At 40.1% G+C, this 26692-nt stretch overlaps 1 protein-coding gene and 1 long non-coding RNA gene across 2 annotated transcripts in view; both read left to right on the forward strand.

Moving 5' to 3' along the window:
- Window positions 1-26692, forward strand: part of NCKAP5 (NCK associated protein 5) — a 1233002-nt gene that overhangs the window by 343721 nt on the left and 862589 nt on the right. The window lies entirely within an intron of this gene.
- On the forward strand, window positions 21804-26558 carry LOC145541976 (uncharacterized). Its single transcript, XR_014079482.1, has 2 exons — window positions 21804-22724; window positions 25046-26558. It is a non-coding gene; the product is annotated as an uncharacterized LOC145541976 (long non-coding RNA).

The raw sequence follows: 26692 nt of genomic DNA on the forward strand, positions 1-26692 counted from the left end.
GGTTGTAAAAATTGTCCCTTTTTTTTTCCCCAGAATAAATATCAAACTGCTTATTGGAATGAATGCTGACAAAGGGGAGAATACATTCAATGGGAGAATAAGTCTTGCCTTTATTTTAGAGTTAATATAATCAAAATACTATGGGAGGAGTAAATTAGAAGTAGACATTTTAAGTATATGGATTTAGGACACTGATCTGCTGATTCATCTCTACTTTAGTCTGTTGTTATGTCTGTTGCTTCACGTGTATCTATTTATAATATAGTTAATAGGTGTGTTTGCTTTAGTCTGATCAGTATTCTCAGCAGTGCCCTTAATGCTGTATAAGCCAAAAGCCCATGCATGTGGACAGAACTATTGAAAGAACCATCTGTGGAGCTCTGTTTCAGCAGGCTAGACAGACCAGCTACCCTTTAGAGCATCAAGATGAGGCCACAGAGAGAAGTGCAAGATGATACTGCCTCAAGATTGAGTTTTCTTCCATTTAAAATAAATAAACAGACTTTGAAAATAAGTTGTTAAACAAGTTAACTTTGAGTTTATTACTTACCTAAAAAGACTATTTTACTTTAAGAATGAGTTCAGGGACCTTGCCATTGACCTCCAAATTCTACATGTCACTCAGTAGAAGATGCAGATGGAGTTTTCTCTTAAATATGAAACCTCTCTTGGGCTTATGGTGATTTGTTTCTGGTTTTCTCCTGGCTTTGTTGAGGAGAGGGTAGGAGTGGCTGGTGAGGAAAGTTGGAGTTGGGGGTTGCAGTCATTTGTGTTAGTATTACTCACCATAAAGCCATGAATTCTACCTTGACCCCGTCAGAATCACCAGCTCAGCTGTACCAATGGCCTTGCTTGCTTGGTTCCTTGTTTCACTGACCTTCCACATTTAGTTTTAATGCGATCATGCTTGGAACTTACTTGGAGGTCTTCCTTTGGTGACTATAAGCCTTTGGTCTCTTTCTTTAGTTCTTCTTCTTTCTCACCTACTGAGAGTGTATATTTCCAAGTTGCATTCTTCATCTTCCCTCCCATCTCTGCTCTTCCTTCCCCTCACTTCTCACTGCTTCTCCCTGCCCTTCCCCTCTCCCCCAGGGCCAGCTCATCCTCTTCGTAAGTCCAGTTGACAGCTCTGCACAGATGCCCTCCAGAATTGCACTTTTATCTTCTGTTACTTTTATACTTCATCCTTGACTTTTACCTGCTTCTTTGCATCTTCATCTAGTTGATCCTGGGCATAAGAAGTGATTGCCCCTGAAAGAACCAAATAGCACCTTGTGTTCACTCCCCTGAGGGACACTGATTGCTGCAAACCAAAGTTCTGAGCCTTGTGTAGTGAGAAGGATTTGGAGTTTGAAGGAAGGGGATCTGGAATTTTAATCCAAGGTCTGCCAAAGTCAGTCTCCATTTTTTGCTTATATAACTGTCATAACAATAATAGCCAAATCACAGATTTTTTTATGAGAATTAAGTCAGACATGTATGAAAAACATTTTAAAACTAGCACTTTTTTAAAATCCTCGTTTTATTTAAGAACTAATTGCTTTGCATTTCATTTTTAATATATTCCCCACAGTCCTTATGTATTGTAACCTATTCAGAATTGGTGTTGAATAATTATTTTTTACTAAAGCTGTAAGATTCAACTTGCAAAACTTTCTAACCACAACTTCCTTCTTTTAAATAACCTATCTCTCCTATCAGGGTTTCCCAGGTGGTGCTAGTGGTAAAAAGAAAAACCCACAAGCCAACGCAGGATACATAAGAGACTCGAATTCAGTCCCTGGGTTGGGAAGATCCCTGTAGGAGGAAATGGCAACCCACTCCAGTATTGTTGCCTGGAGAATCCCATGGATAGAGGAGCCTGACAAGCTACAGTCCATAGGGTTGCAAAGAGTTGGATGCAACTGAAGCAATTTATGCACATTAGTTGAGATCTACCTAGATATGGGGACTATGTCAAGGCGGTGAAACATGAGAGAAAAAGTTCACATTATCTAATACTTTTGTAACTTGCCCTTTCATATAAGGAAAATGACCTTTTAATAAATTATTTCGTTTCCTAAATGAATCAGTCACAAGAGAATGTTTAGCAATGTTTAGCATCCTCTTATGAGATAAACAAAACGATCTAAGAAATCACTTCTTATTAACAACTAACATCTCTCCTCGCCCCTTGAGATCTTAAAAGACAAAGTATTAAAGCAGTCCTTTGCACGGAGAGCACAATCCATGAGAGAATCATATTGGGTAAAGGTTAAAAACGTTAGCTGAGGAGGGAACATTTAGAGAATAGGTGGATTCAAAGAAGCAAGGAGGCCACTGCCTGGCCTGGTGTCAGGTCTTGGGTTAAGAGGGGCTAGCAATCAAGTGAGGAGTGAACTCTTGTCCTGCTTGAGCCAATAAGCACGAAACCAAAGATCAGGGTGTGCGGAGGGAGAACACAGGCACCTGGCAGTGCCCGCAGGTAACGCACGGAGAGACTTCTGATCATCTCCTGACTTGAGATCGATGTCTTACATCTGTTATCTCACTTTATCCTTTTAACACCCCACTGGGATAAGGAGAGCAAGATTCATTATCCTTCTGTTTGACAGGAGACAGACAAGTACAGTGGGTCTCTCTTGTAGACTATATCATGAAGGTATTTTTTAAGCAATACCAGAAGATGGATAGCTCTAAAAAAAACAAATCCTTCCAGTTTTTGTCTTAAAATGTTTTTTATAGTTTGGAAAGTTTCTGGGGTCCTCATGGCCTTATGTTAGTTGTTCCATTGTATTTAAACAGCCCTAAGATGCTGTGGGCACTTTTCTAGAATGTGTTCCCAAAACTTGAACACATCAATCCTTCATTCTTTCTGATCTCTTTCCTCATCTGGAGAATGGGACAAAATGTTGGAGGCCTGGACACCTACCAGCTTTGTTTAAAGGCATTGTGTAGGTCAGTCATGAGAAAGGGAATTTGAGACGATGAAGTAGACTAAAAAAATAATGGTTTCCAAGGCAAATGATTCAATATCACGGTAATCCAAGTCTATGCCCCGACCAGTAACGCCAAAGAAGCTGAAGTTGAACGGTTCTATGAAGACCTACAAGACCTTCTAGAACTAACACCCAAAAAAGATGTCCTTTTCATTATAGGGGACAGGAATGCAAAAGTAGGAAGTCAAGAAACACCTGGCGTAACAGGCAAGTTTGGCCTTGGAGTACAGAGTGAAGCAGGGCAAAGGCTAATAGATTTTGTGACGAGAACACACTGGTAATAGCAAACACCCTATTCCAACAACACAAGAGAAGACTCTACACGTGGACATCACCAGATGGTCAACACCGGAATCAGATTGATAATATTCTTTGCAGCCAAAGATGGAGAAGCTCTATACAGTCAGCAAAAACAAGACCGGGAGCAGACTGTGGCTCGGATCATGAACTGCTTATTGCCAAATTCAGACTTAAATTGAAGAAAGTAGGGAAAACCACTAGACCATTCAGATATGACCTAGATAAAATCCCTTATGAGTATACAGTGGAAGTGACAAATAGATTTAAGAGACTAGACCTGATAAACAGAGTGCCTGACGAACTATGGACAGAGGTTCGTGACATTGTACAGGAGACAGGTATCAAGAAAATCCCCATGGAAAAGAAATGCAAAAAAGCAAAATGGCTGTCTGAGGAGGCCTTACAGATAGCTGGGAAGAGAAGAGAAGCAAAAAGCAAAGGAGAAAAGGAAAGATATTCCCATCTGAATGCAGAGTTCCAAAGAATAGCAAGGAGAGATAAGAAAGCCTTCCTCAGCGATCAGTGCAAAGAAATAGAGGAAAACAACAGATTGGGAAAAACTAGAGATCTCTTCAAGAAAATTAGAGATACCAAAGGAACATTTCATGCAAAGATAGGCTCGATAAAGGACAGAAATGGTATGGACCTAACAGAAGCAGAAGATATTAAGAAGAAGTGGCAAGAATACACAGAAGAACTGTACAAAAAAGATCTTCACGACCCAGATAATCACGATGATGTGATCACTCACCTAGAGCCAGATATCCTGGAATGTGAAGTCAAGTGGGCCTTAGAAAGCATCACTATGAACAAAGCTAGTGGAGGTGATGGAATTCCAGTTGAGCTATATCAAATCCTGAAAGATGATGCTGGGAAAGTGCTGCTGCACTCGATATGCCAGCAAATTTGGAAAACTCAGCAGTGGCCACAGGACTGGAAGAGGTCAGTCTTCATTCCAATCCCAAAGAAAGGCAATGCCAAAGAATGCTCAAACTACCGGACAATGGCACTCATCTCACCTGCTAGTAAAGTAATGCTCAAAATTCTTCAAGCCGGGCTTCAGCAATACGTGAACCGTGAACGTCCAGGTGTTCAAGCTGGTTTTAGAAAAGGCAGAGGAACCAGAGATCAAATTGCCAACATCCGCTGGATCATCGAAAAAGCAAGAGAGTTCCAGAAAAACATCTATTTCTGCTTTATTGACTATGCCAAAGCCTTTGACTGTGTGGATCACAATAAACTGTGGAAAATTCTGAAAGAGATGGGAATACCAGACCATCTGACCTGTCTCTTGAGAAGCCTGTATGCAGATCAGGAAGCAGCAGTTAGAACTGGACATGGAACAACAGACTGGTTCCAAATAGGAAAAGGAGTACGTCAAGGCTGTATACTGTCACCCTGCTTATTTAACTTATATGCAGAGTACATCAGGAGATATGCTGGGCTGGAAGAAACACAAGCTGGAATCAAGATTGCCGGGAGAAATATCAGTAACCTCAGATACGCGAATGACACCACCCTTATGGCAGAAAGTGAAGAAGAACTAAAGAGCCTCTTGATGAAGGTGAAAGAGGAGAGTGAAAAAGTTGGCTTAAAGCTCAACGTTCAGAAAACTAAGATCATGGCATCTGGTCCCATCACTTCATGGGAAATAGATGGAGAAACAGTGGAAACAGTGTCAGAGTTTATTTTTTTGGGCTCCAAAATCACTGCAGATGGTGATTGCAGCCATGAAATTAAAAGACGCTTACTCCTTGGAAGGAAGGTTATGGCCAACCGAAATAGCGTATTTAAAAGCAGAGACATTACTTTGCCAACAATAGTACGTCTAGTTAAGGCTATGGTTTTTCCAGTAGTCATGTATGGATGTGAGAGTTGGACGGTGAAGAAAGCTGAGCACCGAAGAATTGATGCTTTTGAATTGTGGTGTTGAACAAGATTCTTGAGAGTCCCTTGGACTGCAAGGAGATCCAATCAATCCATCCTAAAAGAGATCAATCCTGGGTGTTCATTGGAAGGTCTGATGTTGAAGCTGGAACTCCAATACTTTGGCCACCTCATGCGAAGGGTTGACTCATTGGAAAAGACCCTAATGCTGGGTAGGATTGGGGGCGGGAGGAGAAGGGGACGACAGAGGATGAGATGGTTGGATGGCATCACCGACTCGATGGACATGGGTTTGTGTAGACTCCGGGAGTTGGTGATGGACAGAGAGGCCTGGCGTGCTGCGATTCATGGGGTCGCAAAGAGTCGGACACGACTGAGCGACTGAACTGAACTGAACTGAAAAAAATAATAAACCATTGGCCATATTTAAAAGCACTCATGAGGAATTGAAATATCTCAAAATTTTACACGTGCCAGGTTTTTCTTGTGCATTGATGAAGCATCTTTCATGCAATTAGGAAGGAGCAGCCAGTTTCCCTGGGCAGTGGTGTGAAATTGTCTGAAACATATCTGTGAAAAAGCTTGTTGGAATCTTGACTTCTAGTTTCAAATGTCAGCCCTTAAGTTCAAACATAGGAAAAATCACCTGGAGAATGAAAATATACTCAACTGGTCCCTTTACTCATCTTTCCCCCACTCCCTTTTTCCAGCAGAGAAACAGCACTAAAGATGAAAGATCATGTATGAAAAGAGAGCGGGACACTCAGGGATGAGCTGGGGCAGAAATTGATGGAACCCTACTTGAAGCTTGAGAGTCACAAGAGAGTGTGACTGTCCATGACTGTGGCCTGGCTAAATATAGAGCAGCTGCCTTGGGGCACATGCCCTAGGCTGTGTGGCACAGTGGGAGTGGTAGGGTGATTCATGCCAGAGAGGCTAGAGTCAGCTCAAAATTCTCAGAAAATTCCTGCAAGTAGAGTCCAAAATTCAGTTATAGATTGGAGGGTCCATGGAGGAACATCAGAAGGAAACAGGAAGGTTCCTACTAGGAATGGGCTGAACCTCAGTGCTTTGCCATGCCATGTAGTTTGAGTAGAGTTATGGGATCCTGTAGTCCAATCAGTGGCCATCACTGAGGAGCATGATTGTTTGCTTTTGTTAAATTCCAAGAAGAAAAGGCAAGGTTAGAGCAAAGGCCAGCACTGAACAGAAAGAGCAGGACAAGAGAAGAGCTCTTCTTCTTCCCCTGTAGGAGTCTGTGAGATTCACATTGTGACATCCCTTAAGCCTGCATCTCTGGGGACACTGGCTTGAGAAAACCCTGGCGTGACTAGTTTAAGATTCTATTTTGGGGTTTTTTTTAGCCATCTAAGAGGATAAGTATAGAAAGAAAAGCTACATTTTGGTAAATATGTGTTTGTAATAATGCAGTTCATTATCACTTAAAAATAACATCTAGCCTCAAATTAGAGATGAATATTCAGAAATTTACATGCAGCTGATGGCAAGAATATTCTGGAACAAGAACTTTGTGACTACCTCTTTTTCCCAGGCAGGAATGTCTTCAAGCCTGCAGCCTCTGCCATCTGAGCAGCTATCTGAGACGGCCTGATCTGAGGCTTCCATGCTATGCTGGCTGGAAACTGGCTTCATCTCAGAGGCCACAAGTATCCCCTTTCAGGGGCTCAACAGAAACATACAGGGTATGTTATATGTTCCTAGTGGACTAAAGGTGGGTAATACATTGTCATAGCACCAGGGATCCAGCCCGCAGTCCACTGGGGCAACAACTTTTGAGGTACCAATCATAAAGCAGTAGAATAAGAGAGCCACACGCGAGGCCCAGCATGGTGTGGACCTTGGGAGGGCTCTATGGCAGAGATGATGCTGGCCACATCAACCTGGGTTAGTGATTTGTGCTTTTCCCTGACCAACCAGAATGGAGAGAAGATACAACAAAAGTGGAGTAGGGAAGAGGGTGAAGAAGAGGAAAAGAGGGAGTGAGAGGTTGTATATGTTATTTCTGCTCCGCTAAAGCTTCACAAAGCCCAGGTACATTGCAGTCACTGCCATGGAAGGACTAGTAGAAACTCAGCAGCATCCTGAGGTAGGCAGATGAATTTTTACCTGGCTTGGACAGCTTTGGGACATTTCTCTAAATTATATGTAAAAGCATCATTTAAAATGCCCGTCTTTCATTGTTTTCTTTCATCAACTAATGGAAATGATGCTGCAGCCTAGCCCTCACTTCTCACCCCTTGATCAAATAGAAATGGTGCTTTTTGCATGTCATTCTGTGCCCAGCAAGATTTGCCATTAATGCTGCCAAAAGGCAACTAACTTCCTTCAGCCTTGACTCACAGAAAAATAGACACATCTTGTCTTTTCTCTTCTTCCCTCATTCACACACTGCCTACCACTTGCAAAGCCCTGTGCCCAGCATACTGGGCAATGGCATGTTGTATCATGTGGTCCATGTTCCAAAAATACTTAATGGTGCACAGATTCTCAATGCATACACCCAGTAAATGGGGCTAAAGTTCAAGGCCATGAGGATTTGGGGCTAGATAGCAGTGATACAGAGCAGCATTTTCAACCACTGTGTGATTGACCCTGTGTTGTGTTGCTGTCCTGTGCATGATAGGATGTTTAGTGGCCCCCCTGTTGTTTACCGCTAGAGATAGCATCCTCCCAGTTGTGACCACCAAAAATGTCTCTAGACATTGGCAGTGTCCCCTGCGGGGGCAAAAATCACCCCTAGTTGACAAGCACTGGTACCAAGAGTAAGTACATTAGATGTCAGAGGGGAGCTTCTAGGTGCCTTGGAGTCATTATAGGGATGTGAATCTCTGCAGTGACTCAGAGATGAGGAAGGTTTTGGTAGGCACAGTGGAGTAGGGGTCTTTCCAGAGGATGGTTCTCTTTGTCACTACCACCCTAGCTCCTCCTGTTTGTATAACTGTCTAGAGTCAATTTATTCAGCTCAGTCATTGCAACTCTACTGTATTTCCTCTTCCCCTTCCTTCCTGCCTTGATGTGTGTCCCTGACTCCTTTCCTATCACTGAACAGAGCTTCATTGTAAAATAGTAGCTGCCCTTTCAGAGCACCAGAATAGCCTCCTTTATGTCTGACGCCTCTCCCAAGACCTCAGGTTTCATTAGACATCTACCTGATGTTCCTGTGGAGGGCTGCAGGTAACTCTGGTAATCTGCCTTCCTCTATACTTAAGATTTTCCTGTGAAATCACATTGTTTGTTTCTTCATTTGGTCATTTTAGTCGTTACATTCTGTTCCATCTGAAAGCCATGTGGGCAGAATTCTCATTGTTTCTCTGATTTGAAATGCATTTGAATCCTATTTGGGTATAAGAATAAGAACAATACTTGGCAGAGTTTCTATGACAGAAGGACTGAAAGAACAAGATTGATACAGAGAAGACTGGTATAAGTATATACATGAAACTCATGGTAATGATATGAGTTTTTCCTGAGCTGTTTTGGGAAATATCTAAAGCAACTGGAGTGTCCTATGAAGGTCATTGTAAATGATTGGTGACTAGAGAAGAGGAGGCAGCAAGGCCAGTAGCAAGGAAGATGTGTGGGATGGTGGTCAGTAGCAGAGGGCTGTTTCAAAGAACTTAAATACTGAATAAGTCACAGAGCTAGTTTATTATCTTAGCTCATTGTTCATCTTGATGCTGAGCTCACTCTGTTACCTTTCTTGGAATCCCCAGATCATTTTGCACATTTACTGGTGTGCAGTTGTGTGGATAATTTATACCTACTCTTGGAAAGTGTTTTGTATCCCTGTCCTCTGAAGACTTCTAGCCAGTTCTGTAATGCACTTTGTGCTGACATAGCCAATCTGCTGGAAGAGGCTTCATATGTAGACATTGATGAACTTCATTCAATGTTTCCCTGAAAGTTCATCTTAATGCCAGGCTCTGAGTCCAGACCTTTGCTCTTCAAGCATCTATTTTAGATAAGGCACTTCTGGCTCACCAAAAAGACCATGGCTAGAGAAGACATATTCTGACAAACAATCTTCAAGTTGAATATTGGGTTTGAGTTCAGGTCTCTTTTTCAAGCCAGCTTCATAGCTGGTTATGACAGATCATAAATTGGTGGGCCTTTAGATACTGCAGGTAGCAGATGAGTGAGCTGTGGGAGAGAAAGGAAAAAGATGAAACTCTGATGTGTGTGGGTAGACATTGGGGACTGTCTCAGTATGTATGTTATGTTATTTTATATGTGGGGCTTTATAGGAAAGAGTATATATGTTTTCTTTGCATAACTATAGATCCAGAGTTTCAAAGACCTTAAACTAAGTTCATTTGTGTGTCTTAGGTAGGGTCATCCTTAGTAATACTAAAGCCACATATTTGTCTGTTTCAGTACTCATAAGGGATATACAGGTGTTAACTCATTTAACCCTCACTCTCTAGGGATGTGGATACTGGTAGTATCTATATTTCACAGGTGAGGACACTAAAATGTACAGATATTAAGCAGTTTGCCCCAGATTCCACAGCCAGAAGGTTTAGGTTTGGGATTTGAACTTAGGCAACTAGAACTGGTTCCAATGTCCTTGCTCATGAGTACTGCCCTCCAGTCCTTCTCATATCCTAAAATCTTTCTTAGGTCAGGGTTTCTGTTCAGCAAGGGAATGACTATGAATTGAGCTTCCACTGCACACTAGACACTGTAAAAATGTCATATAACATCATCACAGTGTGGGCATCATTATGGGTTATTATGCCCATTCTGCAGATTCAGGCTCACGCAGATGTCAAAGGTCAGGGATGGCATGAAAATTCCAGATTCTGGCTCCCAAACTAATACCACCTCCTCCCCTCAAACGCATGCACATACAAACACACACACACACACACACACACACACACACACCAACTAAATTTAGAGAAGTAGTAATTAAGCTCCTACTGTATGTTTTGTACTATGGTCACCTGAGAACAGAAGAGTCAGTCAGTCTGCCCTAGAAGCACTCACCCCACTGCCATCGGTACACCATACAAATAGAGATATAAGTCTATTATCTGTTAAAATGCCAGTGTTTAAGATATAGAAGAAAAAATATCCCAGAAAAGTTTACAGAAGGGAGAGTTTTATGGAGATGGTAATTATAGAGACTGCACTCTTCGACAGTTCCAGTTTTTAAATATTTGAATGTACTTGTCAGATCTCATTTCACAATTATTAGACCATAAAATGTGCTTCTGTGGTTACTAGAACCTTGTGGAAGACGACAGTCTTAAAACTGAGCTCCGGTGGCTGGGAAACAGGTGGGTGGGCTGAGAAGAGAGCATGGTGGGTGTCCCTTGGGTCAACACCTACAGGATCGTGGTGTATCTGGTGGGTAGTCAGGAGAGGGGACAGGTCAGAATAGTATGTCCTGATTATCCTTTGAGGCGTTTATAAGTTTATTTTTCCCTCAAAGGTGATGCTCGGTATCATACAGTTTTCCACATGGTTCTTGAGCTGATGAAAAACAATGGCCCAGCCTATCCCAAATCACATAATTATATGGCATTGAAATAGGTCTTTGCTCTTACATACGCCTGGCCCTTAAGTGTTGAATTGGTGCCGTTGCCCCCTACATCTTTTTCTAGCTTTGCTAATCTTATTTTCGACTTCTGCGAAGATCAATATGTCTATGTATAATCATTAATTGAATATGATTCAATCTGGTCCCATCTTTAATAAGAAACCAAAGAAGGAAATTCAATTAGGCTCACCCTTTCCATTTCAAAAGATCAAGTCCTCCCCTTTCACAGTTAAAATTGTGAAAGATTATCTTCTTAGTGGAAGGCTACAGGAAAATTTGGATTCCTGTCAAATATTTAGTGTAATAGCCCAGAATCTGGATTAATACAGCTTTACAGCAGCTTGCTCTGAATTTCTATTGATGTAATCTCTCTTCTGAAAGCCTTTGAATAAAAGGCATTCTGTACCCTTGCATGACTCAAAGTATTCAGCAGAAATGGTAACAAGATCAAACAGTTTTAGGACAAGGTATTTTGCCTTCTGGTCATAAAAACAGAGATACCTCAATCTCATTCCCATAGCTTGGTGTGATCCGCTAACTCCTTGGAGAATATTGAAATGATTGTAGTCTATGTGAATATTTGGGGATTGATCTAAAAATCACAAACAACAGCAGCAGGGAAAAATAACATAGGATATGATGAAAAACAACCTAATCTTTGCTGGAATTTTTGTCAAATAATATTATAAATAATTACCAATGCAACATTGTAAATCAAGTATACTCCAATATAAAACAAATTTTTTAATAATTACTATTATTATTAATACCAGAGTTAAGGCTTATTGCATCTGTTTTAGGTTCTTGATACTCAAAATGCTTTATTTTCTCAAACGTGTATATGACTCCAAAGACATCTGCTATAATCCCTAGACTGTAACCCCCAAATTCCATTGCTTTTTCAACCCTATGGATAGTCTCCTTTTCCAAGAATGAAATATCTCCTATTATATTTTATGCAAAGTTATCCATAAATCTGCTTTGGAAACAAGATGTATATATAAATAACTGGGACTATTTTTTCCTCCCAAGCTTTGTTTTGCAGTCTGATGGCATGATGTGTAACAAATATAATCATAAAAGAGTTGATTTATGCAAAGATTTCCATGTCATTTCAATGAGTTCTGCCTCAAAGCTCTATTCAAACAGAAACCCTAGTGTCCCCTGGTATTCCAGCTAAAAAGGTAAATATTTGAAATAGGCATATTGCAGTCATATTCCCAACACTGGCAAGAGCATTCATTTCTTTCTATGCCATGCTGCTAGAAGCTGGCAACCCACCAGCACCTGTGGCTTGCTCTGAAATTTAAGTCGTGGGTTGCTGGTTTGCTTTTTTTTTTTTTTTTTTTGGTCAATAACATGTTCTAGGGAGCAGGCAAGCCATGGGCTTGAGTCTCTGCATTGCAGAGAAAAGGAGTAATAGTGGCTCCATCAGCCACTCAAGTTACAAAGATCCCAAGGGAAAGTCAGGTTGAAATTTCTATAGTGAAACATTTCTAGAACCATGCTTTCACAAAGTATTTCTTTTTAATGCAAGCAAATCCCTTCTTTAAGTGAAATATTATTTTAAGTCCAATAAGTAAAATAGGTAAAAGCATAAGGGTTACTGTTTCTCTGGGGCTTTCTCTGTGACAGGCACCATGATAACCTCCCTGCATAGTTTTCCTCATTTAATTCTCTATGATTGTGTGAGTAGGTACATTATTCTCCATTATAAAGCTGAATTAGAGAGTTTATATAACTTACCCAAGTCATGTGCCCTCCCAGTGGATGAACACAATGCAAATACAGGTGACCGGACACCAGAGCCCAAATCCTTGGCCACAAAAAGCACTCTTGCCCTTTTGAGAACAGACACGGGCTGGAGTCATTCCCAGGAATCATCTAGATTTTGGTCCTCACCCACCTGATGACTTGTCCACATCCCTATGGTCCAGAGGACACTCAGAAGTATGCAAAGTGATGGTAGGCTGAGAAAACTACAGTTTACACTCTACAGTCATAGTTTTAAGAAGCAATTACAGTTTGTTTCTGTGTTTGGTGGTGGTGGTTTAGTCTCTGAGTTGTGTCCAGCCCTTGTGACTACATGGACTATAGCCCACCATGCTCCTCTGTCCATGGGATTTCCCAAGCAAGAATATCAGAGTGGGTTTCCAGTTCCTTCTCCAGAGGATCTTCCTGACCCAGAGATTGAACCCACGTCTCCTGCACTGCAGGCAGATTCTTTACCACTGAGCCACCAGGGAAGCCCTGTTTCTGTGTTGTTTTCCGTAAATTTAATCACCTCTCTCTTTTCCCAGATGTACTGAGGTATGATTGACAAATGAAAATTGTGTGTATTTGCAGTGTATAACATGGTGTTTTGATATATGTGTGCATTGTGAAAGATTACCAAAATTGAGCTAATTAACACATCTGGCACATCACTTGGTTGTCTTTTGTGTGTATGTGGTAAGAACATTTACTTCCTTAGCAAATTTCAGGTCTATAATGCAGTGCTATTATCTGTAGTCACCAAGATAGTATTCAGTTCAGTTCAGTCACTCAGTCGTGTCCGACTCTTTGCGACCCCACGAATCGCAGCACACCAGGCCTCCCTGTCCATCACCAACTCCCGGAGTTTACCCAAACCCATGTCCATCAAGTCAGTGATGCCATCCAACCATCTCATCCTCTGTCGTCCCCTTCTCCTCCTGCCCCCAATCCTTCCCAGCATCAGGGTTTTTTCCAATGAGTCAACTCTTCACATGAGGTGGCCAAAGTATTGGAGTTTCAGCTTCAACATCAGTCCTTCCAATGAACACCCAGGACTGATCTCCTTTAGAATGGACTGGTTGGACCTCCTTGCAGTCCAAGGGAGTCTCAAGAGTCTTCTCCAACACCACAGTTCAGGTCTCCAGAACTGAATCATATTGAAAAACTAAAACTTTGTAACCTCTGATCAAATCTCCCCATTTCCCTCACCTTTTAGCCCTAGAAGTTATCATTCTGCTCTCTGGTTCTTTGAGGTTGACTTTTTAAAATTCCAAGTACAAGTGAGATCATTCAGTATTTGTCTTTCTGTGTCTGGCTTAATGAACTTAGCATAATGTCCTCCAGTATCATCCATGTCGCAAAAGACAGGATTTTCTTCTTCTGTAAGAGCAAATAACATTTCTGTGTGTGTATATGTCTGTATGTGTGTGTGTACACGTATGTACACATATCTCACATGTTCGCTATCCATTCATCAATTGATGAACACAAGTTAACCCCATATCTTGGCAAATGTGAATAATGCCGTAGTTAATATAGGAGTGCAGACACTTCTTTGAGATAAAACTTGATTTAGATTTTTGAATAGGTTTTCCTAAAGGTTGCTTCTGAAGAGGATAAGATAGCTTGCCAGTTGCATAATACCTTTCTTCCTTCCTTCATTTTTTGAGCATATAAACATATACCAAGTTTTAGGAATTGTATTAGGCATGGAGATTAGAACAAAGAATAGAACTGGGTTACTGGCCTGTGTGATCTCACAGGTAGGGTGACTACCAATTTCCCATCCATGTTAAGACATCCTTGGGACTAAAACGGGGCACTGTTACTAACTAATAGGGGACAACAGGCACAGGGCATGAGTATCCTGAGAAAACCAGCTCATGAGGAAGTGGACAATTCATGTGTATGTACCCAATCTTATGATATCTTACAAATGCACTGATAGAGATATGCACAGTGTGTGCCACGCACAGAGCAGTGGTATACAAGCAAGTTAGAATGAAAAAAACTTCTTAGAAAAGTGATGCTGACGCTGAGTCTTTAAGGATGAATAGGTACTCAGTCAGTAAAGAATCTGCCTGCAGTGAAAGAGACCCAGGTTCGATTCCTGGGTCGGGAAGATTTCCTGGAGAAGAAAATGGCAGCCCACTCCAGTATTGTTGCCTGGGGAATCCCATGGACAGAGGAGCCTGGTGGGCTACAGTCCATGGGGTCACAAGAGTCGGACATGACTTAGTGACTAAGCCAAACCAGGTGCTTACCAGGTGAAAAATAGGGATCAACATGGTGAATAAGGAAGACAGAATGAGCCCAGGGCTGAAGTAAGTGGAACAAAAGATGTGAGGCAGTGTCAGGGCATAAGTAGAGAGGCCACAGAAAGTTAAGGAATTGGGGATTCACTTTCTAGACATTGGGCAATCACTGAAGAGATTTAGGCAGAATGGGCAGATGAACATTATGGATGGAGCATCCTGGTACTTCTTCAGGGTGTGGTTGTAGGGGGACAACACCAGAGCCAGAGATAAGAATAAGAAGAGTGACTCTGAAGTCTGACTCCACTAAAGTCACATTCAGTTCAGTTCAGTTCAGTCGCTTAGTTGTGTCCGACTCTTTGCAACCCCATGGACTGCAGCATGCCAGGCCTTCCTGTCCATCACCAGCTCCTGGAGTTTACCCAAACTCATGTCCATTGAGTCAGTGATGCCATCCAACCATCTCATCCTCTGTCATCCACCTCTTCTCCTGCCCTCAATCTTCCCCAGCATCAGAATCTTTTCAAATGAGTCAGCTCTTAGCATCAGGTGGCCCAAGTATTGGAGTTTCAGCTTCAACATCAATCCTTCCAATGAACACCCAGGACTGATCTCCTTTAGGATGGACTGGTTGGATCTCCTTGCAGGCCAAGGGACTCTCAAGAGTCTTCTCCAACACCAAGTTCAAAACCATCAATTCTTCAGCACTCAGCTTTCTTTACAGTCTAACTCTCACATCCATACATGACTACTGGAAATGGAGCCCCCCAAAATAAAGTCAGCCACTGTTTCCACTATTTCCCCATCGATTTGCCATGACGTGATGGGACCGGATGCCATGATCTTAGTTTTCTGAATGTTGAGCTTTAAGCCAATGTTTTCACTCTCCTCTTTCACTTTCATCAAGAGGCTCTTTAGTTCTTCTTCACTTTCTGCCCTAAGGGTGGTGTCATGTGCATATCTGAGATTATTGATATTTCTCCCAGCAATCTTGATTCCAGCTTGTGCTTCATCCAGCAGTGCTTAGGCCCTGCCCCATCCTGAAGAAAACCACATCTCTTGGAATGGATCCAAGCCCTGCTCATGTTTTCAATTCCCGATGTGATTCTAACATGCAGCCATAAGCGAGAATCCCCGAGCTAGAATATTGGTTAAAATACAAGAAAGAATTGATAATTTAGAGTGTACAGTGGTAGTTGGGATGTAGGGAATGGATTTTAAGAAATGTTTTTTGGAAGGGAAATATCAGTGTAGGAAGAATTGATAACCGATTGGATGGGGTTAGGAAGAGAGAAAGGTTCCCTGCTTGGGAATCTAAGTGGAGGATAGTGCCAGTGACCAAAGTAACAAATTAATGATGAGTAGCTGTTTTACTGGAGAAGACAAAGGGTTAGATTTTGGCAATGTAGGGTGTCTGGTATCCCCAAAACAGTTGTAGACGGTATACAGAATCACAAAACTAGGAGCCAGTGAGGCATCCCAATAGGTAAGTAGCAGATTTAAAAAAAAAAGAAAAACATTGTGAAGGAGACAGAGAAGAATAGAGATGTCAAGGGGATTCACCTAGCCTTCACCATCCAATATAGTAGCCACCAACCACAAGCTGATATCTAAAATTAAATCCATTCTTGACAAGATGTGATAGATGCGAAAAGCCCTGACTCTTTCATCTAAAATCTTCTGTAGGTCAGTACCTTCTCTAACTTCATTGTATGTATTCATTCAATCATACATTCATTATCTCACTCACTTCCTTGCCCACTCTTTTACCCCGTTGTGTCTAGGGTAAAAATGGTGATGCCACACCCAGATCATAAGAAACACTGTAGAGGCTGGCTATGTTCCACCTTGGTAAAGCCAGTCTGTCTCCATTTTGAATGATGTGAGCTGTGTGTCTAGCCATCCTATTATCTTGCGGTTCCTAGGAAACACATTGCTCTTTCTAACTCCAAAAATAAGAGTTGCATTTTAGTGGTGAATGATGTGACTGCTAAGTACATGGATTAAAAAAAAAAGTTAAAAACGACTCTAGGATTTTCCAGGATAAGAAGTCGTTGCCGACATTGTGTTGTTTCAGATGTCCTGGAGATTAAATAGGCCTACATCAGCTCCTGAGCATTTTATTAGTGAATCTATGTCATTTGAAACATCCTTCCCTGAAACTTTCCTACTCACTCTCCAACCCCCACTTGAATGAAGAAATAATTAGGGATGAGATCAGAATCTCCACTTCATCTTGACCCATTCCAGATGGTGTAATAGTCATGGCTTTATCAGTAAAGAATATAAAGGCAGGCCCGGGCTATGCCAAGAAAATTGTACTTGCATTAATTAACCATTTGGATTTGCATTAAGACTCTTACTTGTCTTTTATCTAATACTGTTCATCACTCTCTCATTATTCATTCTGTTGCTGCATTCAGGTACCTGCACCCTGCACCCTGGAACTGTTTCTGAAAGGTACCTGTATTGTCAGTCCCATGTTGCGCTGTCATACTTTGAAGACACAAGGAAATGCTGTCCTTCAAGAAATCCTAGTAGAAAAGTCTTTATAGTCATCCTTTTATTCAGCAATTATTTATGAATCACCTGCTATGTACCCTGGTGATGTTGGTTCTAAAGAGGACACTTATATACTATTCACAAGATGTTAATAATCTCATATGGAGAATACTTGGTGTTATGTGCTGGACACTGTTCAGAGTGATCTTACATGTTTAACTCACTTCATCATCACAACACTAGGAAGTTGATAATGTTATTATCAACCCCATTTTGCAGATGAGGAAATTGAGGAATATAGAATTTAGCAACACATCCCAAATTGTACAGCTAATAAAGGCTGAGCTGGTATTAGACTAAGGCTGTCCATCTCCAGTCTCTGTTCTTAACCACTGTACTTTATCTTCTCTCCTCCACTCAGCTATGGTCTCCAGTGGGAGACAAAGCTCCCCTTGAAATGAATTTTTTATAGAGTGTGGTTGTTGACTTTTCTGTGGTTGACATTTAGCTCTTTATATATTAATGATTCCTGAAAAGGAACATTTTGAAAATACTCTTTCTCTTCTTATTAAGCATCACTCAGCCAAATAGAAATGAAAGAAGAAGTAAATGTTTAGCTCACCGTGCACACCTTGGGTTATCATTAAGAATGTTTGACCTTTCAAATCTAAAATATTTTTATAAGTATTCTTGGGCTCTTACTTTCATTCCAAGCATTTAAGCAATGAATATCTAGAACAATGAGAATGCCTTGTTTTGGAATTCGCATATGAACATTTATACAATAATACCAACCTCTGAGCTTTACAAACCAGATTCCACCTTGGGCCCTGTTGCAAATTGCCTAGATTGTCTACACATTCCTGAATGGGTCTATTCCCAAAACCAAAAATACTTGAGCTGTAGGAACATAAAGAAGTTAGATAGACCAGTAGTCCCAAAGCACTTACAGAGAAATTTGATCAGGACTTGGGAAGGTTTTATCACTCCACTATAATCTTGAATCTGCCATTCACTCAAAGGTTTTTGTTGGCCTTAATTCAATTCTCTACATTCTGGGCTATCAGTGTGTTGCTGAGCACTTTTCTATCCAGACAGATAACAGGATTTGGTGACAGTTGTCAATTGTATTAGCACTGAAACTTTGGTAGGTATAGGGTTTCTTTGTGTGGGCTGGTCCCTGTGACTTATTTCAACTATCATTTATGGCTCATAAAACTGGCCTGACTCTACCAAATAACTTACTAATTCTGCCAGAATGAAAACCTCCAAAGGTATTTATCAACACACATGTAAATAATCTTAGGGGCCCTGGTCTATCATATAAGTCCATTGAGTAAAGAGATCCTTGGCAATAGAAGTATTAAGATCACCTAAAATTCAGCTTTCAAGGCTCTTGTACTTTTGAGAAGGAATATCAAAGAAACCAAACTGTCGAAAAAGTTATGATGCCAAAGTTTAATGAAGTATCTGGGAAAGACTCCCGTACTCAGAATGGGGAGTAATTCTTCAGCTGATGGACCAAAAAAAAAGAAACTATAACTAAACAGAAAAAAATGTTCAATTTACAAAAATTAATTCCATTCAAATTACAACAAAATATTATTAGCATTTCATTCTTCCCTCAAGTTATCCACTCTTTTAAAAACCTTTAATAGCTAATCTTCATGACAAGTGGTAAATTTTATTTTTTCTTGTTTACTTATGACATTGTTCATGTACGTCATTTGGCAAGAATCTTAAAAATGTTCTGATTCTTTGGCCCATTAATTCTCCTTTTGAGAACTCAAAATATGGAAAAATCACAACAGTAAAGTATTAATCCCAACAATGTTTAGTATGGTGGTAAAAGAAGAAACAATGCAGAAGTAGTTAAAGAAATTCTAATATCCTCATTTTACAGATACACAAAGTTCAAAGATTCTTATAGGCTCTGTTCAACATAAGTATTTATTGTCTTCTATGTGCCAGGTAGGGCTTGCCAGGTGGCTCAGTGGTAAAGACTCTGCCTGTCCATGCAGGAGCTATAGGAGATGTAGGTTCAATCTCTGAGTCAGGAAGATCCCCCTGCAGGAAGAAATGGGAACCCACTCCAGTATTCTTGCCTGGAGAATCCCATTGACGGAGGAGCCTGGTGGGCTACAGTCCATGGGGTCACAAAGAGTCAGACACAACTGAGTATGCATGCATGCATGCATGTTCCAAACACTGCTCCAGGTTCTGAGACTATCCTGATGAATAAAATACTTACCATTTGCTACTGAGCTGTCAGGGGAGTTAGATATTAGTGAAATTAACATACCACTTTCATGGGCAGGTATGTAGCAGGGCCAGTTTGGTGGTTAAAAGATTGGCCTTAATATCCTACCTGACAGAATTGCGTTTGGAGCTGACTTTGTACACAGGATGGTAATCTTGATGGTATGTGTATCCATGGCTTAATAGTGACAACAGGCAATGGGAACATCTGAGCAGCCTGTGGGAAGGGCAGGGTGGAACTCTCAAAGCACTCAAGTGATCAGTGCTGTTATGAGGTCTGAAATCCAATGTTTTGAAGCTCAACTGAGTCTTCTGTTGACAAAACTAAATGTTTAGGGTAACAACACTTCTGTTTCTCTTGTATATATTTTTTTAGGTCCTGTATACTAGAAACAAAATATGAATAATTAATAAACAATTTTTATTGTATCTCATGAAACTATAATGATGCTAAACTTGTTGCATGATACAGATAATGCAGTAGTATTAGCTGCACAGTTCGACTGTAAATGGTGATATTTCCTCTTCACAGTTTAATGAGCTCTTGCTGTGGGCAACATTAGGCACTTATAGAAAGGTCATTTTTCAACTTAACTTGCTAAGGTTAAAGAATGATGTAGTGATAGAGTCCATGACTTGGATATTTATCTGGTTCAAGTGTTTGGTAAAATGTGTATGTTTCAGAGGGAAACATATTTATTTCTTCTCAATAGGACCCTCTCTTATATGGACAATTTTACTCAAAAGTTATACTCACTAACAACTCTTGGGTTCTTGGGTTGTGCTTTCTTAATTTTTATTTTCACATAAATAGATTTGATTCTTCTCATTTGCATGGAAAACTTACTCCTTGTTCTTGCTTTCATGATAAAGGACATTTTTTTCTCACCTCTCACTTTCTTCTTTATTAGCATCACTTCCACTCTCCATCTCCCTGTTTGATATTGGTAATAGGAAGAAATCTTTACTTTTGAGGTTTAAGTATAATTGCTAAAAAGTAAAATAAAAAGAATCCTCTCCTTTATGTACAAAATACAAACCTTATTCTGCTATGGAAAGCACAATTCACTTAAGCAGGTTACCCTGGTTCTCTCTGCTTCTGGGTTGATGCAGGCAGGCACTGTAAAGAGACGTATTATTGCTGACCACTTCAGAGATCTCAGATGATCTTCGCAACAACTTCAGCATGTTTTCTCTGAGGATGAGTCAGTGAAACCAAAAGGCCACATCAAAGAGACAGCCTTCAGGCCTTCAAAGCTGTGTACCTTGGAAATGGCTTTCTCTCTCCTCTTCAAGCTGAAAGGCCAGAGGTGGTAGTGGGAGGTGGTTAACATGTCTCATCAACACACAGTAATTAATTCTATGCTGGAAATAGATTATACACCTGAAGACAACTAGAATCAGCCAGTTTAAACATAGGAAACATGGGCAGTAGGACCAATTAGCTTGGCAGAATTGCTGAGTTCTGTTGATGTTTGCCTTCTGGGGAATTATTATTTCAATATTCTGAGTTTCTGTCAAATGCAGTACTAGTTTCTTTTATGTCTCATTGGTACTTGGTCATCTCAGCAGAATTGGATACCTGAATTTATGGACCCCTAAAAATAAAACTATTTCCATGATGCAGCAAAACTTTATGTAGCCAGATATTTCTCTCTCTCAAAAGCAGAAAAATAAAGTTTCGAGATTTTTATTTTCTTTCTTGTTACTGTGTAGTATAAATAGCATTACTGTTTGTTTATATTTATCTTATGCCTCAGTTGCCTAAAAAAGTTCAGTCTCTGAACTTTTGAAAAGATTGTGCTGTGTGTCTTGAACGTCTATATATCTATATGCACAATTTAATGAATAATTATTGTTTTTATATAGTATTTCCCAATATTTATATATATATATTTCATTTTCACATCTTATTACATCTGCTAGCTGCTCTAAAGTGATGTTGAAAAGTATAGCAATGAGGGAGATATTTATGAGTTTAATATGAAGATGGTTTGTTTTGGTTTCTAGTAAACAGTTTCTCATGCTTACGAAGCTTCCAGTGGTGTTTCTTTTACTTAAAGTCAAGATTCTTGCAAAAGTGTTGTAAGTGATTTCAGCATCTAATGATATAATTATATATTTTTGTTTTGATTTGTTAATATAAATTCAATGGATTGAAATGCTGGTTCATCCTTATATAACTAAAATAAACTAGGTCATAGTTTATTATAAGGCTGAAAACAATTTACTAACATTCTATTTAATACATTTAAATTTTTAAATAAAATTGGAATTTCTTTGTCTATGCCAGGTTTATCAGGCTTCAGTGTTAAGATATACTGGCTTAACAAAGTTAATTATAAAAAGTGTCTTCTTTTCTCTGACATAATTTGAATTATATATGAATTGTCTATTGCTTAAAACTTTACAGGGCTTCCCTGGTGGCTCAGATGGTAAAGAATCTGACTGTAACGCAGGAGACGTGGGTTTCATCCTTGAGTCGGGGAAATCCCTTGGAGGAGGAAATGGCTACCCACTCTGCTATTCTTGCCTGGAGAATTCCATGGACTGTTTATTTGCTTACTTTTAAACAGTAGATCTGTAGCAGTATTTAAAAAATTTTTATTTATTCTATTTTCTTCAGCCTTATTACGTTTAGTCATCTGTATTTTACTTAAAAAATACTCAGTTCCCAATGCAACGTCAGTGAATTGCACATAATCTTTTCATTTCTCAGTATACATCAACATCTTATTTCTTAGTCTTTGCATTGTATACTTTTATCTTTTTTCCTTAATCAGAATGCCAGAGAGTTGCTTATTTTGTCTTCCTGAATAACTAGCTTTCAATTTAATTGCTCCTTTGCTTTTTTATTTTGTTTTGATGTTGTCCCTGTCTCTGGAACATCTACCCTCACATTTTTCCCTGAGCTTTCCCTCCTTCATTATGGGAGTCTCAGCTCAAATGCCGCAGAGGAAATTTTGCTGATCACCCTTCCCAGCCATCCTCCCATCCCAGGACATCCTGTTAGGTTATCCTATCTCACATTCTTTGTAACTTTTCTTTCCTGGTGGCTCAAATAGTAAAGAATCCACCTGCAATGCGTGAGACATGGGCTTGATCTCTGGGTTGGGAAGATCCCCTGGAGGAGGAAACGGCATCTCACTCCAGTATTCTTGCCTGGAGAATCCCCATGGACAGGGAAGCCTGACAGGGCTACAGTCCATGGGGTTGCAAAGAGTCAAACACAAATGAGCGACTAAGCACAGCACACAGCACATCACTATCTGAACGCATCCATTTATTTTTAAAATTTCAAATAGACTTTGCTAGAACATTTTTAAGTTTACAGAAAAGCATGACCAGATAGGGCAGATAATTCCCATATCAGTTCAGTTCAGTCACTCAGTCATGTCCGACTCTTTGTGACCCCATGAACCGCAGCACAGCAGGACTCCCTGTCCATCACCAACTCCCGGAGTCTGCCCGAACCCATGTCCATTGAGTTGGTGATGCCATCCAACCATCTCATCCTCTGTTGTCCCCTTCTCCTCCTGCCTGCGATCTTTCCCAGCAATCAGGGTCTTTTCAAATGAGTCAGCTGTTTGCATTAGGTGGCCAAAGTATTGGAGTTTCAGTTTCAATGTCAGTCCTTCCAATGAACACTCAGGACTGATCTCCTTTAGGATGGACTGGTTGGATCTCCTTGCAGTCCAAGGGACTCTCAAGAGTCTTCTCCAACACCACAGTTCAAAAGCATCAATTCTTTGGTGCTCAGCTTTCTTTACAGTCCAACTCTCACATCCATACATGATTACTGGAAAAACTATAGCCTTGACTAGACAGACCTTTGTTTGCAAAGTAATGTCCCATATACTCTGTATCTAGTTTCCTCTGTTATTAGCATCTTACATAAGTATGCTATGTTGGTCACAATTAATGATACATTATTATTATTATTATTAACTTACTATCATCCTACTTTATTTGAATTTCCTTAGTTTTTTGTTTTTTTTTTTTTTTTCTTTTTTGACTCCTCCACATGGCTTGCAGGGTCTTAGTTTCTCAACTAGGAATTGAACCTGTGTCCCCAGCAGTAAAAACACTGTCTTAACCACTGGACCGCCAGGGAATCCCTTGAATTTCCTTAGTTTTATTTACTGTTCTTTTTCTGTTCCAAGATCCTATCCAGGATACCACACTGACATTTGGTTGCCCTGTCTCTTCAGGCTCTTCTTAGCTACCACAGTGTCTCAGTGGTTCCTTGTTTTTCATAACCTTGGCAGTTTTGAAAAGTACTGGTCAGGCAATTTGTAGGATGCTCTTCTCTCGAAACATGTCTGATTTTTCTTTCATGATTACACTGGGGTTATGGGGCTTGAGGAAGAAGCCTAGAGTAATAAAGTGCCGTTGTCATCACATCATATCAAAGGTACATACTATGAAGAGAATATATCACAGTTGATGTTTATCTTGATCACCTGGATGATTAATGTTTTTCTGATTTCTCTACAGTAAAGTTACTATTCCCCCACCTCCTTTCCATATTGTACTTAGAGAATAGGGAGTTATGCCCCTTCTCACTGAAGGTGGAATATCTACATCAATTATTCATCCATTATTTTTTGTTCATCTATTTGGTAATGGTTTTCTTTCACTGCTATATTCACTGAGTCTAGAAAAGTAGGAAAAAGCAAACAACAACAAAGACAACTCCTAGGCACTATTCAATAAATGTTTGTTGAATCAGCTAATGTATAAGTTTATTATTAGCCAATTTATTTCATGTTTTTTCTATCCTTTTTTAAGTTTATTTTATTTCATTAGGTCCCTTAATTCCTTTAGGAATTTTGAGATTTTAAGAGCCTCTTGATGAAAGTGAAAGAGGAGAGTGAAAAAGTTGGCTTAAAGCTCAACATTCAGACAACTAAGATCATGACATCTGGTCCCATCACTTCATGGGAAATAGATGGGGAAACAGTGGAAACAGTGTCAGACTTTATTTTTGGGGGCTCCAAAATCACTGCTGATGGTGATTGCAGCCATGAAATTAAAAGACGCTTACTCCTTGGAAGGAACGTTAGGACCAACCTAGATAGCATATTTAAAAGCAGAGACATTACTTTGCCAACAAAGGTCCATCTACTCAAGGTTATGGTTTTTCCAGTGGTCATGTATGGATGTGAGAGTTGGACGGTGAAGAAAGCTGAGCGCTGAAGAATGATGCTTTTGAACTGTGGTGTTGGAGAAGACTCTTGAGAGTCCCTTGGACTGCAAGGAGATCCAACCAGTCCATCCTAAAGGAGATCAATCCTGGGTGTTCATTGGAAGGACTGATGTTGAAGCTGAAACTCCAATACTTTGGCTACCTCATGCAAAGAGTTGACTCACTGGAAAAGACCCTAATGCTGGGAAGGATTGGGGGCAGGAGAAGAAGGGGACGACAGAGGATGAGATGGTTGGATGGCATCACCGACTTGATGGACATGGGTTTGGGTAAACTCCGGGAGTTGGTGATGGACAGGGAGGCCTGGAGTGCTGCGATTCATGGGGTCGCAAAGAGTCGGACACGACTGAGCGACTGAACTGAACTGAATTTAATTATATTCGATTAAAAAATAAAACTATTTAAAGCTATATATTTTCTTTGCATTCAGCTGCATCCCAGTTTTGATAAGAGGGAAATATTCTTGATTGTTGTGCTTATATCTAAATAACTTGTACTTTGTGTTTTTATTGCCTTTTTGACACTTGGTTTAGTTAGGAGACTTTTTTTTCATTGAAAACCACTTAAATTTTCTTCATTTGTCCTTTCTTCATTCACTTCAAGGAATCTTAGTGTCTTCTTTGTGTCCATATGCCTAATCACTTCCTGTAAATTTATGCCCCATGGGCAAAATGAAGGCTATATGTTTCCTGTCCATAAATGTCCGTGCATACACACACAAATAAAACTTTGTACTCAGTCTCCTAGCTCTCCCATTTGAAATATTTAGAATTTTGGATTCAGACTCCTATTGTATTTGCTGTTACAATATGTACCTTCTGTTTTAGGAAGCAAAGCCTTTAAATCTTTATATTATTTCAATTTACCATGTTATGCTCATCCATTTAGATTTCACTTTTAGTTACTTTTTAAAAAAGAAACATTTTTTTTAACACCAAAAGCGTTTGGTATTGGAGTATAGCCAAATAACAATGTTGTGATAGTTTCAGGTGAACAGTAAAGGGACTCAGCCATACATATGCATGTATCCATTCTCCCCCAAACCCCCTCCCATCCAGGCTGGCACATAACATTGAGCAGAGTTCCATGTGCTATGAAATCACTTTTTGTTGGTTATCCATTTTAAACATAGCAGTATGTACATGACCTTCCCAAATTCCTTAACTATCCCTTCCCCCCGGCAACATGGATGGACCTAGAGAGCATCATACGGAGTGAGATAAGTCAGATAGAGAAGGAGAAATATCATATGACCTCCCTTTTATGTGGAATCTAAAAAGAAATGATACAAATGAACTTACTTACAAAACAGAGACACAGATTTAGGAAACTTTTAGTTACTTTTTGCTTATCACCCTTTCTGGTTTTGCTTTCCTTTCCTTTTGCCAAAGGGTGTTTGTGCTGCCCTCTAGGCCTGGAATGCGTCATCTATAAAATCCTTTATCCCTTTATTATCTGGTACAGTCCCTATGCTGACAGCTCCCCAGATCATTTTACAAAAGGAAATCATGTACATACCCCTTTGGAACTTGCTTAGTCTCAGACTAGTACGTCCAAATACCAAATTGACCCACACGTGTGTTTATTGGCCCCTCAAATCTCCCACTCCAAAATAGACTTCTCCACATATGTCAGAAACTTGCTTTTTCTCATTTAGACTTGAATTACATTTTATAGCCTCCTCGACTATGAAACTAGAATTCACAAGGCACAGCAACATAAATTACAATAATGTCTTTCATTTCCTTGGTCAAAAAGCTTTGACTTGCAGGAATGTTTTTATTTTTATAACTCTATCAAATGATTTTATGGAGGTTTGTTCCCTCTTTACCCCAGGCTTAAACAAATTCTAAAATAGTGCTTCTCAAACTGTCATGGCTTCAGACACCCAGCAATCTTCCAGAAATGCAGATTCTGATGCAGGTCTAGGGTGGGATAGGTTTGTCCATTTCTAACAAGTTCTGGTGATACCAATATTGCT

This window comes from Giraffa tippelskirchi, chromosome 3 (assembly GCF_054371585.1).
Source record: "Giraffa tippelskirchi isolate mGirTip1 chromosome 3, T2T-mGirTip1v1.2.pri, whole genome shotgun sequence".
NCBI lineage: Eukaryota > Metazoa > Chordata > Mammalia > Artiodactyla > Giraffidae > Giraffa > Giraffa tippelskirchi.